An 18,738-nucleotide genomic window follows, 5' to 3' on the forward strand; every position below is an offset into this window, starting at 1 on the left:
GTGCTGCTGTGATTGATATGTGGTGTTTAATGCAGGGATAGGGAACCTGTGGCCCTCCAGATCCCAGTTTTTTGGAGGAGGACTGTAGCTCAGTGGTAGAGCAACTGCTTTGTACGTAGAAAGTTCCAACTTCAATCCCTAGCATCTGGAGGTAGGAGGGCTGCGGCCAGTCATGGTATGCAATATTCAGCAAGGTGGACCAAAGGTCTGATTCGGTATGAGGCAGTTTCCTATGTTCCCAAATCTCATCAGCCCCAGCCAACATGGTCAATGATGATGGGACTTGGAGAACAGCAACATCTGGAGGTCTTTCTTTCTTTCTTTCTTTCTTTCTTTCTTTCTTTCTTTCTTTCTTTCTTTCTTTGTGATACAGTGGTACCTTGGGTTACATACGCTTCAGGTTACAGACTCCACTAACCCAGAAATAGTACCTCGGGTTAAGAACTTTGCTTCTGGATGAGAACAGAAATTGTGCTCCGGCGGCGCAGCAGCAGCAGGAGGCCCGATTACCTAAAGTGGTGCTTCAGGTTAAGAACAGTTTCAGGTTAAGAACGGACCTTCGGAACGAATTAAGTACTTAACCCGAGGTACCACTGTACATACTTTAATAACACGTATCAAAGCAGCTCACAATATATGAAAGCAGCTCTCTCACACAAAAAAAATCAATCAGTATCTGTAAAGCATAATTTAATGCATCAATAAAAAAGCAGCAATATGCACTGGCTATGTTGATAATAGTTCAGCTTGCACATATTATTGCACACCACCCAAATCACTGAGTGGTGTGACACCCCTGGGGTTCCAGGCAAGCCCATGGTTTGGTTTCCTCAGAATGAAGAACAGATTATGGTTTCTTTATGATACATGTCTTATTTACACATATATACAGCCCATGCCCATGACGGAGGGGCTCACAGCATTAACACCCTGGAAGACCTTGCTTCTCCCATAGCCGCAGCCTTGAATTCAAGCAGAAATCAAACATTCCTCTTCCTCGCAGGCTTCTGCCTGCCTCCTGCTTCTAGTTTCTAGCTCTCTCACACAAACTCTGCTCTGACCTTCTAACTACCAGCCAGTTGAAAGAGGGGATCCACTCATTTGTTCCCCTTCACAGAGTCACTTCCTTTGTTATCCTAATGGCCCATACTTAGGTAAAGGTAAAGGGACCCCTGACTATAAGGTCCAGTCATGGCCGACTCTGGGGTTGTGGCGCTCATCTCGCTTAATTGGCCGAGGGAACCAGCGTACAGCTTCCGGGTCATGTGTCCAGCATGACTAAGCTGCTTCTGGCGAACCAGAGCAGCGCATGGAAATGCTGTTTACCTTCCCACCAGAGCAGTACCTATTTATCTACTTGCACTTTGATGTGCTTTCGAACTGCTAGGTTGGCAGGAGCAGGGACTGAGCAACGGGAGCTCACCCCGTTGTGGGGATTCAAACCGCCGACCTTCTGATTGGTAAGTCCTAGCCTGTTTTGTGTTCCCTCAGATAGCCTGCTACCCTCAGGTATGGTGGAGGATGCTGCCAGTGTTAAGTGACAATCTGGTCATCTCCTGGAGCATGGAATATGTGTATATGGTTGTAGCGAGCACCATTTTGTCCTTTTTCTGAGAAAGGAAAATGTCTTGGGTAAAACCTGTTGAGCAATCAAGTTGAGAAGGGTCATGAAGTTAAGCGGTAGACCATTGTTTTTCCATACAGAAGACCTTAGGATCCCCTGGTCGGGCTGAGAGAAACTCCAGTCTGAAGACTCAATGCCAGTTTCCAAGATGAACCAATAGTCTGACTTGGTATATGGCAGCTTCATATCTTTCAAGTCTTAAGTGACGTCTGACAAGCCTTTAAAGCAGAGGTTTTCAACCTGAGTCCATGGCTCCCTTGACCAACTACATTCTTTCTGCAGTACCCCGTGGGACTCAGGAGCCCAGTTATGTCACCCCTTGCCTGTAGAGCTGGCAGCCCCTCACCCCTTTTTGAACACCCTCTCTTGTGGAGTGTTCCCTCATCCTCCTCTCCCCTCTGCTTGGGAGTCCTCTGGGCAGCCACTGCTGCCACTCCTGGTCTCTGAGCTGCCCCCCTACCCCAAAGAAAGGTGCCTCCTCACACTGCCCCACAGGGGCTGGGGCTGTCCATTCCCAACAGCAAGGGCTGGTGGACTGGCTGGCTTGGCTCCCTCACCCACTTGCTTGCTTACTCCAAGGCCACCTCAGCTCCTGGCAACCAGCACCCCCTGGCCAGCCCCAGAGGCACCACTCACCTGCAGAGCTTGGAGCCAGGGCTACTGCAGCAAACAGCCATGCAAGCCTTTGGGAAGCAGAGAAGTGAGAAGGCATCAGAGGAAGGGAGGGAGGGAAAGAAAGAGGGACAGAGGTCCACTGTTGCCCACTGCACCCCTGACCATCCTTCAAGGCACTCCAGGGTGCCACAGCACACTGGTTGAAAACCACTGCTTTAAAGGGACACAACCTCCTAGGATCTGGGCATGCATATTAGGGTAGGACTTCTACCCTACCCTAAACAACACCTGCCTGAGGATGGAAACCATTGACTCAAACGGAGAACTTTCCATTCAATGTTTGCTATGTTTGCTATGCCTGTTTCCACTTGCTGTTTATGATCTGTTTTCTATGGCCCTTTTAACATGGAGAGGAAGGCAGAGAGCATTCAGTGATACAATGCATTTATGAAAACAAGGTCTTCCTGGGGAAATCTGATTAACTTCCTTGAGTAAGTGTCAATAAGAGTCTACAGGGAAGGGAGCAGCGATATAATCTGGTTGGGCACCAGGTTTTTCCTACAGAGCTACATAAAATAAAAGGGCAATATATGTTATCAGTGGTGAAATTCTCAGCTGGGTAACCACAGTTTTAAGTGAGAAAGGTCTCTGTGCAGGAGGACAAAACATAAAAAAATATAAAGTGAAGAGAAAAGACAGGTCAATTGCAAAATACCAGTGATGGTTATCAGGTCAGCTGCGTGGGAATTTTGATGAAGGGAGGTCAAAAGTTCCTCACCCCTAATTGGGGAAAGGGAATCTGAGTGAGTTTGGAGTTATTCCAAAATGATTGGTGAGATGTCTGGGAGCTCAGCAAGTGCACTGTAACAATGGGAATTACTTAGCACTTATAGAGCTCATTTTTAATCCTTACAGCTCAAAGCTTTTTACAATGAAGCAGGCAACACTGGTCCACCACTCTTTATCCAGGCAGGCTGCCAATGGACTTAAAAGAGAAATCATAAAATCATAGAGCTTTACAGAACCCCATGGGTCATCTAGTCCAACCCCCTGCAATGCAGGAATCTCAACGAAAGCATCCAAGATTGGCCGTCCAATCGCATTAAGTTTACATTATTATTATTTTTGCACTCCAAACTGCAGAATCTCAAGGCTCAATGGTTTTCTCATATGCCAGGGATGGGGGATTTGTGGCCCATTGGATGTTATCAGACTCTGGTTCCCATCAGTCAGCACAACCAATGGTCAAAGATCAGCAACTCTGGAGGTCCAGAAGTTCCCCACCACTGACTTACACACTGGATTCCTATACATGTTTAACTGGAACTTAAGTCTGCAATCCTACATATGCTTTCCTGGGAGTAAGCCCCATGGAATTAAATAGAATTGCTTCATTGTATTGTAAATTCCATTGATTCCTGCAGCACCTACTTCTAAGTAAGTGTGCATAGGACTGGAGCCTCTTGGATCATTTGGCATATCTGAGACACTTCTTTTCCAAGTATTTCCTGGCAAACGGTAGCATGGTGACATAATGTGAATGGTTCATAAGATAGAAGCAACAAATCAAACTTGTACTGATGCAAGGGTTTTATTTTAATTGCTTGTTCACTTTATTTGGTCATTTCCCACAAAATACCTATGATAATAGTTCATGTGCATCTCACAGCATCAGAGTAGGCTTCCATGTCTGAAATATTTGCATCACCAAAAAAACTCATATTGGAGATTAAATTAATATTGGTTGCTGTTTTAATTGGTGGCCAGAAAATCCACTTTGTCTCTCTTTAAGACAGCTGAACTAATAAGTGAAAAATATGCACAGAGAGATTTGTCTTCTGTGATATCATTCCTGGTACATTTGCAGGACACTTTTCTGTAGCAGGGGGAAATGTTGCAACTGCAGTTCAAGGGCACCATTGTTCACAAATGCTTCTGCCCCATGATTACCCTTTTCAGGAGCACATGACCTCTTTCAGCCCCACTCCATAAGAAATGGGGTCTCTCGGCTTGTCTGGAAAGAAAGGTGATATATACACATAGAAAAGACAGTGCCCCACAATTGCACGCCCTGCCTCTGTTTTCAGGGTGGTCACCTTTGTGAACTGCACCACCACAGAAAAGGTCTGGACGTGGAAGAGACCATGGCTGAAATTGCTGCTCTTCTGCAAAGCCATTTGGATTGCCTTGAGCAGCCTAATCAGCCACACAAGAGAAGTGTGAGGATAGGATAGTCCACTCTGGTTAACTTCTGCACTTAATATTTCTTGTGTATGTTGTACTTCAATCCAGGAAGCAAAATGTATTGGGCCAACCCTACTGCTCCCTAATATTCTTCTCTCCTGGAGGTGCTGGTGACTGAACCAGAGACAATAGATGCTGGACTATTGAGCTATGACCCACTGGACCACAAGATGGAAGCCTGTAACCATAGCAATATAGAGCACCAATGGCATGAGCCCCCTTGCCTTTGAGAGGCAGGGATACAGTTGGTAGTTTAGGCTTGTGGAAATAATCCCAGTGCCAAAAAATGTCCACCTTGCCTCCTTCCAGATGTATAATAGAATAGGATGTTCAGGGGAAAAAATAGGATTTCTTTTAGAATGTGAGTAATATAGAAAATGTTGAGGTAATGCTAATCAGGTTGGAGGGGAAATCATTTCTGCAAAAGATTGCACTCTATTTTTTTTTATTGAAGAAAGCTTTTATCCTGAGTAGCTTTGACTGGTGCTTTAAATCAAGGATTATATATTATTGCTTTCTGCCAGAGAAAATGGTATATGGATGTCTGCACTTTCAAAGATCTCAGGCCACCAAAGAAACATGCCCTGGAAATGGTCCCATTGTCTTTAATACCTGCACTTGACAGCATTGATTCTTTTTGAGGAACGAAGGAGGGAATAAGAAAAATGATGAGTCGCATTTCTATAGTGCTTTAGGGTTTTCAAAGTGCTTCACATACATTATCTCAGGATTCCTTGCAACAACCCAGTAGCTTCTGACACCATCACTACCATCTCCCCCACTTTTCCTCACATGTAATGCCCAGCGAAGGACTATAGCTCAGTGGTAGAAACTATGGTTTGCATGCTGAAAGTCATGCAATCACATTGTAGGCAATGGGAAAGATCTGTCTTCCTAAGACCCTGGAGAGGCTCCATCAATCAGAGTTTCCTAAAAGAAATTCCTTGCTATTATATTATTACTTGTTGTATACCCTCTGAGAATACTTTGATGGAAAGGCATGGTAGAAATCTTCAAAACAAATGAATACATGGTATATGTTTGTTATTTCATGATGTTCTCTACTTAGTGACAAGACTAAGAAGGTGCACTTATTAGAGGCAAGGAGCAGCTCTTAGCTCCCACCTTAACAGTCTTCCTGAGCATATGCCTTTAGTTAGTCCCACACACCTGATTTATGTGTGGTTTCCATGGGTGCCAGCTTCAGAGAAGACAGTAGTGAAGTTTCTGTTCCACCAAGTCCCTCTCACTGCTGCTTCCATCTACTCAGTTCTTCTGAAAGCTAATTTTAGAGAGCCTAGTTCCAGTCGGCAGTAATAATATCAATGGCCACAAAGGGTCCTGCCCTGGCTACCAGCTAACAAGCTCTGATGCGCAGTCTGTGGAGCTGTTAGAGCACAGCTGCCAATCCCTGTCTTTGTAGCTCAGGCAGTCGAGGTTTATGGTTTTAAATGCCGAAGTGCCAGGTTCAGTTCCTCCTGAGGGAGTCTCAGAGTGAGAATCCTTCAGGTTGAACTGCAGTACGAAGCTTCTAAATGTAAATACAAAAAAAATAAAATAGACAAGAACAGCTGGTGATTGCTCTCAGTGCTGGAATATCTGATGCTGTTGCCCCAGTGTTGCAAAGTGTCTGCATCCTTGTGCTTACAGAATGCTTCTAGAAATATTACAGAATTCCAAACTTGTCCCTGAAAACCCAGAGCCTTGGGGTTTGTTGAAATGTTGAAATGTGTACTTGAATGATGTGCTCCCGGTGGAGAAAGGGGAATTGATCAGGAATTGGTTAGTGCCGGCTAGAATGACTGCAGCGAAGTCATGGAAACAGAGGGTTGTATATGGAATGCAAGAGTGGCTTAGCAACAATTATGCTAAAAATATTGCATTTAGGGATTGTTAGTATGAACATGGGAGGAAAAATACATATCTTTTTTCTGGGTATTAACAACTTCCATAAGGGAAAAAAAAGATGAGCAGTGGAGATCAATCAGATGTTGACAGCCCTTAATTTGCTGGAATTTACCCCAAATTTTAATCTTTTGGACAGAAGTAGGGGTCTGCAACAAAAAATTGCAGCAATGAGTACTCCTGCTGTTTAGGATTGTAGCCAACCAGTCATGCCCCTTTCCAGGGTACTCCATTTCATTTCTCTTCCTCTCTTGTTTTCAGTTTTTCATTATTATTTCCTGAAAGATATCTAACAAATTTATTAAATAATACTAATAAATAAATAGTCCAGAGGGTATGACCCAAACCAATGAATTCAAATCGCAAGAAAGGAGATTCTGACTAATCGTTAGGAAGAACCTGATGGTAAGAGCTGTACAGTGGTGAAGGGGATTACCTCAGAAGGTGGTGGACTCTCATTCAGTGTATATTTTTAAACAGAGGATGGGTAACCTTCTGTCAAGGATTCTTTAGCTGTGATTATTACATTGCAGGGCACTGGATGACAGGACCCTTCGAGTCCCTTCTGACTCTACAATTCTATGATTCCAGGAAATAAGCCCCCAACAGTCACTCAGTATTTTATGCCCGTTGTAGATTCTCAATTATCACTGGATGTTTTTGGGATCCCCAATAGTCAGGCAGCATTCACTGGACACTGAACATGTTCAGCCCTCTTAGACCTGTCTTGAGGTTTTCCCTGTTGTCTAAAATGATAGTGCCAGGCAAAACCACTTTTATTCAACCGGGCCCTTGGCTCTTAATTTTCTGCTTACCTTTTAGTGGGGTGTAATGGAGTTGGATCTCTCTGTGTGTTTGTGTATAAAACTTCTATATATTATGTTGTTTTATTCTTGTTTATAGCCTTGCTTTTAATGTTCATTTTTGTAAGTCATGCTGAATATCATTTTTAGAGGAAAAAGCAACTCATAAATATAATTAGCAAAAATCTTATTAATTGATTATATTATTAATATTGGGGTCAGTGTGGTGTAGTGGTTAGAGTGTTGGGCTAGGTCCTGGGAGAACAGGGTTCAAATTCCCACTCAATCCTGAAGCTCACTGGGTGACCTTGGGCCAGTTACTTCCTCTCAGTTTAATCTGCCTCACAGGGGTGTCATGAGGATAATATGGGGAGAGGGAAAATGTAATAAATAAATAAATAAATAAATAAATAAATAAATAAATAAATAAATAAATAAATAAATATGCAAATACTGTAAATAATAACCTCTGCAAACCTCTAGGTTCCTTCCTCCTAAAAGCAAGCAAAAATTCAGATCAGAATTAGAATATAGGTTGATGCTTCATTGATTACGTTACCTTTCAACCTACTAAACATTTCGCTTGGATTTCTGGATGTAGTAGTGCGGTAAGAATGTAAGGAGATGATCGGAAGCTTGCTAATGACAGACAAAGAATAATAATAATTACAAGGAAATGGCTCAATCAGAAACTTCTTGTACTTAAGGAATGGGTTACAAATGCCCACAATGGCAACTTGGACTGAATATGTGTGCTTAAGAGAAGGCAAACAATGAACAGAGACATTCCATCATTTATAGTCACCCTTTATTAGGTTTACAAATTCAAGTCAGAATTTGGATATTAATACTTAGATGACATTTCCCCCTACTGTACATCAATTTTACTAATAAAGTTAGAAGTTGAAAAAGTCTATTTGCAGAAGTAGCTACAGAATCATTCTGAAGATAGAAGGCTGTGAAAATATCTGGAGACCTTTCACTATCTGTAAAGCATTGGCGTGATTTGGGACTTGGGTAGTAATTATTTTTTATTTGTTTTTGAAACAAGGCTGCATTTGAAAAGGATGGTGGGAGGAGAACCGAAGGTGGCGGAGGCAACATTTCCAAATCCCTGATGGAACAGAAGTGCGGAGGGCTAGCATTTTACCTTTCCACATCCTTTTTGCCAGCTCCAGGGCTGCATTGCGAAATCCAGAGTTGTGCACAATACAATTGGGAGTTGCACAATGCTCCACAAGCAAGTTTGGGGCTGCCAAATTGGGTCAACCCACTGTGAAAAACGTACTGAATAAATTTGACCTTCATCCCTACTGAAAAGCCAGCACAAACACTTGTACCAGAGGAACTGTTTGCTGTCCATGGTCCTGAAATTTCAAAGGCGACCAAAGATAAGCATTTACTATGTTACAGGTGACTTTTAAAAAGCTATTAATCACGCTGCTATCCAACTTGTATTAAAATAATAATAATCTTATCTTGTTGTGGTCTTGGTTTAATTATGGACTTGAAAGAAAAAGAAAGAAAGAAAGAAAGAAAGAAAGAAAGAAAGAAAGAGAAAGAAAGAAAGAGAGAGAGAGAGAAAGAGAATTAAATTAAAACAAATTAAATTAAATTCAGTGCATGTAGCAGGAAATATTTGGAAACATGCTTCAAACAGCCATATGTATGCAGAGGGACAAATAACAAAAATATGAAAAAGTGGGGCTTTGGTGTGGAAAATGCACACCTAAATCTGTCTTGACTTTACAAAAACATATTGGGCTTTTTACTCATCCCATTACAGAAATTACTCAGAAATTTGACAAACTGAAACCCGTGTTTTAATGCAGGTATTATTTCATTGTCTTGCTAACAACCTTTCCACATTTGTCATTTTCAAATTTTATATTCATTGTGTCATTAATTGCCCTTGTCTTCCAGAAATATAAGTAAATCATTTAGATGATACACTACATGTGCTCTACATTGGCGGACCAGGAGGCAGCTTCATCTAAAGCGGGGATGGAAGACCTGTGAGTCTCCAACTGCATTGGGCTTCCCCTCCCACCAACCCCAGTCAGAACAGCCAATGGCCATTAATGAAGGGAGATGGAGACTATCAAACATCTGGACACCCAACCCTGATCTAAAGGCAACTTTCATTGGGACTACTATGCAGAGTGAAATGAAGCCACGAGAATCTCCACCCTGTGCTTGCAGGGTTGCACAGAGTTCCGTTTGAAAAGAGTTCCGTTTGAAATAGTTCATATGGTTCATTTTTTGTTAGGTGAGAATTGTTGGCAATGAGATGGCAGACCATGCTACATAGGAGCCATTGCAACATAAAGACATTGACACTGGTTTGTCATTGTCCTCCCCATAAGTACTGCAATGTGCTCTATGTGGGGCTACCTTTGAAGGTGACCCAGAAACTGCAATTAATCCAGAATGCGGCAGCTAGACTGGTGACTGGGAGTGGCCGCCGGGACCACATAACACCGGTCCTGAGAGATCTGCATTGGCTCCCGGTACATTTCTGAGCACAATTCAAAGTGTTGGTGCTGACCTTCAAAGCTCTAAACGACCTCGGTCCTGTATACATGAAGGAGCGTCTCCACCCCCATCGTTCAGCCCAGACACTAAGGTCCAGCTCCGAGGGCCTTCTGGCGGTCCCCTCATTGAGAGAAGTGAGGTTACAGGGAACCAGACAGAGGGCCTTCTCGGTAGTGGTGCCCACCCTGTGGAACGCCCTCCCATCAGATGTCAAGGAAATAAGCAGCTATCTTATCTTTAAAAGACATCTGAAGGCAGCCCTGTTTAGGGAAGTTTTCAATATTTAATGCTGTATTGTTTTTAACACTCAGTTGGGAGCCACCCAGAGTGGCTGGGGAAACTAAGCCAGATGGGCGGGGTATAAATAAATTAGTATTAGTATGTTAAGTGGAAGCATCAGGGGACTCTGAAAGCCCTCAGCATCTGCCCAATGATAGGACTGGCAATGAAGCAGCATTAGAAACGGGAGTGTTATCCAAGGTAGGAAAAGTTCCCTGAGTACAAAGTGACTCTTGTTCACCCAGGGTGGCAATTGATTCTTTTTTTTCAGGAAGGATTACACATTCTGGTGCTTTGCATCTATTTTCCATCTCTCAGTTCTCATCTGATCTAGCTCTAGGTTTCTGGCTCCTCAGTTACACTTGCTGACTATTCACCGATGACTCAGCCAGTGTGGTGTAGTGGTTAAGAGTGGTGGACTCGTAATCTGGTGAACCAGGTTCGCGTCTCCGCTCCTCCACATGCAGCTGCTGGGTGACCTTGGGCTGGTCACACTTCTTTGAAGTCCCTCAGCCTCACTCACCTTACAGTGTTTGTTGTGGGGGAGGAAGGGAAAGGAAATTGTTAGCCGCTTTGAGACTCCTTAGGGTAGTGATAAAGTGGGATATCCAATCCAAACTCTTCTTCTCTTCTACACCACCATCACCCATTTTAGCCCTTCCCCCCTGCCCAATAACTTTTGCCTGGCACTTTATGACTTGATTCTCCTAAACATCAAACTGATTTGATCATGCCTGGGCTAGCTAGGTTCCCTACCAGCTAGATTCTGAGACACCCCCATTGCCTCTGAGTACACCAGAGGGAATCTATCTTACTTAAACCAGCACTGTAGACGCTGCAGCCAGTGCTTGCAATTAAGGACTTGATTGTGCAAAGTGTCAAGTGCCTTCTATTGCCACTGAAGCCAATTTCCCACAGAGTGGAAGTAGATGCAGGTGGAATCTAAATGTAGGCTTAGTGACAAATGAGTTCTCGGGAACACCTACTCTGCACCGAAAGGAGCTCAATGGCCCTTTTATTGCAATTACAATGATAAATGCAAGGGGGGGCATTAGCCAGTGTTTATTGAGTGCACCCCTCCCAAGTGGTACTACCAACTCACAGTGTAGGTGGCCAGTGTGAGACCATCAGCATATTCAATACTGGAGGTGGAACTTAAACCATTCAATATGCAGACAACTCCAGCAATCTTAGTAGTAGGAAAGAGGATCCTTCCTGCTTTATGCAAAGCTGCCCTGTATACATGTCTTGAAAAGGAAAGGAATTGTTTCCCCTACAGAAGAAAGAGAGAAAAACAGAGAGACAAAGGGAAGAGCCTGCCAATGACCTAGCTAGCCAGCCCTGCATCTTGTTCTCACAGTAGCTAACCAGATGCCTATGGTATGGGAAGCCCACAAACAGGGCCTGAGGGCAACAGAGCTCTCTTTCCAGCAACAGGTAGTCAGAAGCACACCATGTCAATTATTTTGCTTTTTTACAAATTAACCAACGGAGACCGAAAAACTGGGTGAAGAATGGAATGGGGTATGGCTGGCTACTGAAATTCTGAACATTACCCTGCAACAGGGTTGACTGCAGGTCTGATTTCTAAATAATAATAATAATAATAATAATAATAATAATAATAATAATAATAATAATAATTTATTATTTGTACCCCGCCCATCTGGCTGGGTTTCCCCAGCCACTCTGGGCAGCTTCCAACAAAGATTAAAAATACATTAAAATGTCACACATTAAAAACTTCCCTGAACAGGGCTGCCTTCAGATGTCTTCTAAATGTCAGGTAGTTGTTTATCTCTTTGACATCTGGTAAGAGGGTGTTCCACAGGGCAGGCGCCACTACTGAGAAGGCCCTCTGCCTGGTTCCTTGTAGCTTTGATTCTCGCAATGAGGGAACCGCCAGAAGGCCCTCGGTGCTGGACCTCAATGTCCTGGCAGAACAATGGGGATGGAGACACTCCTTCAGGTATACCCTTGGTCTCTCTCCTCTAATTGCTACTGAAGAGCCCCAAGAGCTAAGAAAATGTTCTGAAGATAAAAGATCTGCTTGTAGGGAAAATAGATCTCTGCAGGACAAGGACTGTTTGCAAGTGCATTTAGGATGTCAACCTAAAACTGGAGCCCAGTGGATGAGACTGTGTAGACTTCTGCATCTAAAATTGGCTGCCCATTTATTGAACAGTCTTATGAGTTTGGCTTGTCTCTGAAGACTACGCTGCTTGAGCATGATTTGCTACTTTAAAAGCATGAGAGATTTTTCTATTAATACCGTCTGCGTATTGGTGTACAGCACACCTGCTCAGATTTCACAGAGAGGGCCTCAATGAATAAGCATGGCAACCACAGGCTGTCACACGGTGCCCGCTCTCAGACAGCCAAAGGAGTGTCATCTCTGGTTCCACAAATGCCATTATTAGAATCTCCAGTCAACCATAATAAGCATACCTGAAAAAAGGCAGATAGTTAGAGATGGGAGATCTTTATCCAGGACACGTAGGCAAAGAGAAATGAGCTAATATTTAGCTGCTAACGCTAGCTTGATTTGAAATCTTGAAACAGTAATTCATCAGCTATGGAAGACTTCCCCAACATGAGGCTGTCCAGATGTTTTGGAGTCTGGACTACAGTTTCCTTCAGCCCTAGACAGCACTGTGCTCCTGGGGCTGATGGGAGATGCAGTTTCAAATGGCCAGATGGCATCAGGAAGAGAAAAGTTGAACTATGAGCCACAGTATCAAAGGCATTGGTGTAGCCAGTAACATGACCGGATTCATAAGTAAAGGTAAAGGGACCCCTGACCATTAGGTGCAGTCGTGACCGACTCTGGGGTTGCGGCATTCATCTCGCTTTATTGGCTGAGGGAGCCGGCGTACAGCTTCCGTGTCATGTGGCCAGCATGACTAAGCAGCTTCTGGCGAACCAGAGCAGCACATGGAAACGCCGTTTACCTTCTCACCGGAGTGGTACCTATTTATCTGCTTGCACTTTGATGTGCTTTCGAACTGCTAGGTTGGCAGGAGCAGGGACTGAGCAACGGGAGCTCACCCCGTTGCGGGGATTCGAACCGCGACCTTCTGATCGGCAAGTCCTAGGTTCTGTGGTTTAACCCTCAGCGCCACCCGCGTCCGACTGGATTCATATGATGGTCTAATTAAAGATGCTAAATGGACTAAACTTAGTTATGCCAAGTAAAACTGGAAAAATATATATGGGGTGGGCCTACTTCTTCCTTTCCCTGTAGCAGTTACCACCTCATAATCCTCAGCTATGACACCAGTCCAGTTAAGATCACTTTTATGTGGGTCTTTCTTCTCCTATAAAAGAGAGTCTTCATCCTGGTCCTCAGCGATATGGGACATAAGAGGGTTAGCATGAGCCCCCTGCTACTCAACTATCCACTACTCTGGGCCATGAGGATTTTAGAAGAAGAGTGTGCATCAAAACATTTGGGTCAAAACACCTTGGTTAGCAATGAGGAGGAAGACAGTCACAGAAGCAGCTGAGGGAAGGGAAGCACTATGGAGGGGACCTTCCTCAAGGGCTCTGCAAAACCTGGAGTCAGCACTGAAATTGGGAGGCACAGGACAGGGTGCCAACTTCAATAAAAAATTGTGGAGGCCCAGGTATGACCTGCTCTACATAATTGGTCACAAGATTTAGTGCACACACACCGTTTGAATGGCAATACCCATTAATTTGGGGGGGCAGCCCCCTCAAATATTTTATTGCAGAAGCCTAAGAATAACTTTTACTAAGGAAAGAGATATCAGAGTTCCATTTCAGGGGTAACAGAAGTCAACTAATCCATCAATTTATTACAGCCAATCCACCAAAAATAAAAAAGAAGAAGCATGCAGTATGCAATAATTTCAGAGCAAAACAGATTGTGAATTGCCCTTTTAGAACAATCTTATAAAACTAAAATAATCTTGAGTTACTTCCTGCTCCAGTTTTTGGTGACAAGTTGTTCTGTTGCTCTCACTGCTGCCAATAGAAATTTAGCTACTGTCAGTGATGTTTGTCTCTTCCGTTAGATTTTTAACATAATATTGAACTGACGTTCTTGGGAGTATGGTTAGCAAAGGCTGCTGAACTCCAAAACTGAGGACATAGATTCAATTATTACAGGGGCATGTTCTTAAGGAAAGAGGTGTGCCAACATACCTGTCCGAAATGCAACAGAAGTAACAGAAAGCTTGAGCTATCTGTGCATCCTTTCGAATTGTGATGGTGCTCTCAGTCATTCAGTCAAAACTGAACTGCTGAAATCAAAGGACTACACCAAAAAAAGGAGGGAAGGTTTAATATAGGAAAATAAAACCCAAGAGGGGCTCAGCATGCATGTCTAAGATCAACATCATTATAAATAGATAGCTCATACCAAAGCCACACTAAGAGTGAATTCCTGCATGTACGCCCTCCATTTGACAACTGCCTAGTCAAACGACGTCTTGCCAGCATGAAATAAATATCACAAATCAAACACATATAGACACAATGGTCAGATCAGCTCTCAACTTTTCAAGCAGAGTGCTTTTCAATGAAGGCAGCCCATATGTTCAGCTCTCGGTTGTTGAGTTGTGCATGAGTGATGTGCATACATGTGTGAATACTTGGATATCTTTTTAAAAAATTAATTAAATAATTTACAGAGCTTCCAGGACAGATTACAAAGACACATCGTGTGTCTGCCTTCAGTTGATCCACCCTGCTTCTCTCTGCCACTGAAACTCCTGAAATCCTTGGATGTCGATCCATACAATCAAACCACATGCTATCTGCCTGTGAATTGCATTCCTTTTTACCGACTCTACTTTTAGGGTAAATAGCCTGTACCTCCTATGGAGCCCACAAAATGTCTCAGCAAATATTCCCTCAAAAATCCACAATGCATAAGAGACTGTTTGCTCTTCCTGCTCAGTTTCCCATCAGCAACGGCTCAGCCTCCCCTACACTGAAGTCATTAAGGCATGCTCTCACAGCAGCCATTTTGTGATATGTCACATGCCTCGTGGCAGCCATTTTGTGACTGGTGCCCATAATACTTTCTCAGATTCCAAGTGTGTCCACTGCCCACAAAATGTTGACAACCCCTGGTGTGTGTGTGTGTGTGTGTGTGTGTGTGTGTAAAAGAATATACGAAGATGAGAGCCCTATTGAATCAGATCAAAGGCCTAGGTAGCCTAACATTCTGCTTCCACAATGGCCAACCAGATGCTTAGGAGAAGCCCTCAGGCAGGACAGGAGCACAATGGCACTCCCCCAGTTTGGATCTGCAGCAACTGGATTGTTACGGGTCTTATATTGGAGGCAATATAACTATCATGTCAAGTACCCATTAACAGTCCTTTTCTCCACAGACTTCTCTAATCCCCTTTTAAAGCCACTCAAACTTCCTTTCATTTCTACTTCCTTTCCATTTCCATTCTACTTCCTTTCACCTCTCCCATTTCTCCTAACATTCAACTTCATTGAATGATCCCTGGTTCTAGTATCATGAAAGCAGGAGAGAGAGAAACATCTCTCCATCCATTTTCTTGACACTTTGCATAATTTTATACACCTCCATCCTGTCTTCCACTTGCTCATCTCCCCCCAACCCCCCCTAAAAAGCCACAAACATTGTCAACTTTCCACACAGAGGAATTTCTCCAGCCCCATGATAATTTTGATTCCGCTCCCTCCTCTATTATCAACAGCTCTCCTGACTTGCTATAGAACTGCAAGGCAATGATATTTGCTGTCACTGCTGCCATCACAGTGATGGCTCAAAACCATCTGTCTAGGTCCCACATTTTGCTACTATGACAGCAAGCCCGACTTCCCAGTCTGTTATGTGTGGAAATATATGCTGCGACGCTGCTTGAAAAATATGTAATGCACAAAGGCACCGTTACTGGGAAAGGTTATAATTTCAGGAGCAGTTTCTTTAATGGTGAATTTTCACCTACACGCCACAGCACAATCTAATAGAAGTGGTAATTCAGATGTAGGGAAGGAGGCAGGTCCCATCTGACTATCTCAATATGCAGGGATTGCTTATTCCACTGTGCGTATTAAGCTGTTTACTTCTGGTCTCTTTGTATAACATGAAATCACTTGGGCAGGACTGTGCTTAGATAGCTGACCTTGTGATAGCTGAGCCTCGGATTTTGGCGACATATCTGTGCACAGACAGAGCTGGCACAAGATCTAGAGGGTTGGGAGGACCTATAGAATACATTTAGGGGGTGCATGGTGGAGAGGAGATGGGAAAAAATATGTTGCACAGGCAGAATCCTTGTGCCGGTGGGACGGATTCTTTGGATAGTTAGATTAGTTTCTTCTTCAAACTCTTGAAGCGCCCCCTTTCCCCAAAACATCTGGTTCATTGGTCTTTCCTCCCAGATCAGATCTTTGCTGTTGCTTTTGGAGGGAGCCAGCCGAGTGCTTAGCTAACCGTCTGACAAGTCAAGGGAAGCAGATCTCATTAGTCTCTCAGTGGGAATCTAAATTTGGCCAAACCTTAAAGGGACAGGGTGCACACATACCATGTCTATGTATTCTCTGCTCAGGTGTTATCGATTCACCTAGTGTTTAGAATGCCTCTTCATCTCAGGAATCATGGATTAGGAAAAGAACGGAATAAGAGATATGTGTATATGCACATTCCTTTTTTATGGTCTTGAATTGCTTCTCAACAGCCACCCCATCAAGAATTGTCTGACTACTCTTATTTCTTGTGGGCTACGCCATGCCTTAAATCCTCTTGTATTTGTCCTATTGTGGGGGCCGGTTTCCTAGCAAGGAGTACAGGACTCTTGTGATTTTGTTGTTGTTTATATCTGTTTATTTGCCAATATACAAGTTGAGGATTTTGGATCAGGAAAGCGATCAGGTTGTACTAGTCTCTGAGCCAGCCCTAGCTTTTCCATTACTTCCCCAGTGTTTTTGGAACATGTTGGAACTCCTGCACAGCTTGCAACCTTACTCAACCAAATGCTGTCCATTAGCTGTATATCCTCACCTGCCAGGTACTTGCAACCTCTATGTTTCCATAGCTTTGGGAAAGCAGCAAAAATGGGTGTATCAAGATCACCATTCATGGCTGGTGGAGATTTATTTGGGTTGGTGGGTACGTGTTATGCAGACCTGAATTGGTACTTTGTTTTCTTGCAATTATAGCCCAACCTTCCTCAAAGACTTACACTGCTGCTCTACTGATATTATCCATACATCCACCCTGTGAGGTAAGTTAAACAGAGGTCATGTTAAAGGTCACCCAAGGACTAGTGCTAGGCTGAACAGTTCTCCTGCATCCGCCCGCACCCTCCATTGTTCTCCATCAATTAATGAGAAAAGAAATGGCATTCTAAAACACCAAAGGAGAGAGACAATTTTAGTGCAATTCTCTTGCATGGGGTACAGGGCTTTTGATGTACTTACCTTACTTCTGAGGTGGTGAAAGGGGTACTTGTGTGGCCACAAATTCACTCTGCGGCCTTGGCAGGTTCCTGCACTCTAATTAAAAACCCAGTGGAAGACATTCTGAGGTAACATCTCTCACGGGGCCTTTCCAAATCGGGAGCTCAGCTGGAGAGGCTGTGGAGTGCTGAAGAAAAGTTTACTGGAAATGAAAATGTGCACACCAGTCTTGGCCACCTCACAAGCTCCAAGCCCCATGCCCACCGAAACTCTAAAGAGCCCCAAGAATGAGGTAGAAAAACAAAAGCCTCATTCTCAGAGGAAGAAAAAAAAAATGAGAAACTGGAGGACAGATTCTGGCACAGTGCTACCAAGAACACACAGCAAACACCATGGCTGAAGATGAATTTGAGCCCACTCAGGGTCTAATAGTCTATCTATTACACCAAGAATAACTTCAGCTGATTTCAGCTGATTTCTTTCTGTTTCCTTTCCTTGCTTCCCATTTTAATCACAGATCTCCCATTTCTCCCTCCAAAAACAAGAGTCTCTCTGACACACGCAGACACCCCAGAGTGTATCTTGCTGCATGGCTATTTGATGATGGCATGCCTTATTTTTAGAATAGCTTTCATTTTCAGCACTGGCTTTCTAATAACTATCCAGGCTGGATATTTATCATTAAAGACATGCTTTATAGCTGAAGTTAGACAAAGCAGGGCTTTTTCCCCCTCCAATGCTGAAATTCTCACTTAGGCGGCGGGGGGGGGGGGCTCAGGGACTTTTAGCTGGTAATTTTCACACATGGAGTAATAATGAGAAACAGTATGTTCTCACTTGAGTAATAAATGGCAATTTGGAAATAAAAAAGCAGAAATGTTACAATATGGGGGGAGCTAACCTATGGCATCAAATTCCTTGACCATTGGCCATGTTGTCTTGGGGATGAGGGGAGTTAGAAGTCCAACAACATCTGGAAGGTACCTCAGTTTTACTGCCATTTCTTCCCTTTGAGTTTCTCTTCACTGCCACCCCATCCCCAGTAAAATTTCATGGCTTCTCAAAATTAAACAAAATTAAAGCACTGGCCCAAAGAAGACTTGTGCAACAGTAGATCCATGCTCAGTCTAGACCAGTGGTGGCCAAACTTGGCCCTCCAGCTGTTTTGGGACAACAACTCCCATCATCCCTAGCTAACAGGACCAGTGGTCAGGGATGATGGGAAATGTAGTCCCAAAACAGCTGGAGGGCTGAGTTTTGGCCACCACTGATCTACACTGTATATGGGCATCTGTTGTGTCATGTTTCATCTGAGGAAGTTCTCAT

The sequence above is a fragment of the Podarcis filfolensis genome (genome assembly GCF_964270895.1).
Source record: "Podarcis filfolensis genome assembly, chromosome: 4".
Lineage (NCBI taxonomy): Eukaryota > Metazoa > Chordata > Lepidosauria > Squamata > Lacertidae > Podarcis > Podarcis filfolensis.